The sequence below is a fragment of the Priapulus caudatus genome, unplaced genomic scaffold, assembly GCF_000485595.1.
Source record: "Priapulus caudatus unplaced genomic scaffold, Priapulus_caudatus-5.0.1 Scaffold1597, whole genome shotgun sequence".
Lineage (NCBI taxonomy): Eukaryota > Metazoa > Priapulida > Priapulimorpha > Priapulimorphida > Priapulidae > Priapulus > Priapulus caudatus.
In genome coordinates, this window is record NW_014578658.1 from 51,132 (window position 1) to 53,026 (window position 1,895).

The window sequence follows — 1,895 nt, forward strand, 5'->3', positions numbered from 1 at the left end:
GAGAGCAGAGTTAGAGAGAGGCGGGGCGACAGAGAGAGAGAGAGCGGGGCGACAGAGAGAGAGAGAGCGGGTGACAGAGATATAATATAATATATATATAGCGAGAGAGAGAGAGAGAGAGAGAGGAGAGAGAGAGACAGACAGACAGACAGAACGCGCGCGGGCGACACAGAGGGTGAGAGAGAGAGAGAGAGAGAGAGAGAGAGAGAGAGAGAGAGAGCGGCGAGGAGAGCGAGAGCGCGCGAGGCGACAGAGAGAATGATTCAGATGTGAGCTTCAGTGTATTATTTCTTTGGCATAAATACACGGAACGTATCATAGTTACTGCAATGAAAAGAAAGAGGAGGACAATAGGCGCGGGAACGACTTGCGTTCAAACCCATATATATATATATGAAAAGACGACGATGCAAATGGACCTTCGTCTCGTATTACATAAATTCACTAAAATATCTTCTAAATTATTATCCCAAACGCTTTTGCCATCGTACAACAACGTCCACATCATGTAATGTAATCGGCATGAAATGCTGGCGAAAAAAATCAGTAAAATACATATAACGGTGTATAAATATAAACGATGAAACGGTAAATGTAGACGGAAATGCGGTGACGAAATGTCACCACGCCAATGCGACAATGCTGCGGCAAATGCGATCTCTCTTTGCATAATATCTCTCTAAAGAGTTTCCTCTCTATTTATGTGCGGGGGGGGGGCGTACTAGTGTGGGAGAGTACCTAGGTTTGTCAAGGTTGGTGCACGTTTATACATCGCTTATACACCCAATGATATCGGAGCGGTAGTGTTAAAACCAGTAAAGTTTAGTTCACGAGGAGCACATACTGTGGTCATACACATTCAGGTGTGTAATGGCACGAGGTTTAAACTAGTGATTCTGCCACCATAAGGTATGCATGCATCATAACCAATAATAAGATTGCCTCTCTATTTTATGTGCGGTGGGGGGGGGGACAAGCGTACGCGGCTGTGTGAATCGTGGAAGGCTGTGTCCGTTTATACTACACCTAATGTCGCACACCTACAAAATATAGGTTTGTAATTATACAGCGGTTTGATATCCAGCATGACATAGCGGACATGCACACACTGATGACGGACAAATATTCATGGCATGGCATTGTGAACTCTATCTCGGATGCGTCCGCTGAGTAGCAGTAGTACATAGCAGTAGGTTTTAACCACTCAAGTTTAATTAACGATGAACACATATTGTCACAGTGTCCGGTGCGTAATGGCACGAGGTTTAAACTAGTGATTCTGCCACGATAAGGTATATACATGAATCATAACCATAACTTGAAAGGAAGTAGTGTGTATTGGTGTCACAGCACGGGTGAGATGGAAGTAAATGTCACATGACACAAACGCACGCACGCGCTCGCGCACACACGCACACACAGACGCACGAACACGCGCGCACACATGCGCGGACGGAAACGAACACACGCACACACACACACACACACACACACACACACACACACACGCGGCACGCACGCACGCACGCACACATACACACACATACACATACGCACGAATACCACACACGCACACACACACAAAACACACACCACACACACACACACCACACACACACACACACACACACACACACACACACACGCTACTTGTTGAACTCCGTAACGAAGACCAGGCAGCCTTCAAGAACTTCATGCGGATGCCCCCGAGATGTTCGACGAGCTGCTAACCAGAGTGGGCTCGAGATCACCAAGCAGAATACAACCTACAGAGAGGCCCTCGACCCTGGCCTGAAGCTTGCCCTCACTCTGCGGCATCTTGCCTCTGGCGACCAAGTATCACTCAATGTCTATGGGTGAGGGTGCCTCACAACACCATATCCCTGCTCATCCAG

At 47.4% G+C, this 1,895-nt stretch overlaps 1 long non-coding RNA gene across 1 annotated transcript in view; it reads right to left on the minus strand.

The window, feature by feature from the left end:
• Window positions 1-1,119, minus strand: part of LOC106817111 — a 9,282-nt gene extending 8,163 nt beyond the window's left edge. The window contains exon 1 of the long non-coding RNA XR_001394995.1: window positions 1,110-1,119. This is a non-coding gene — a long non-coding RNA (uncharacterized LOC106817111). The remainder of the gene's footprint in view (window positions 1-1,109) is intronic.
• Window positions 1,120-1,895: the final 776 nt, after the last annotated feature.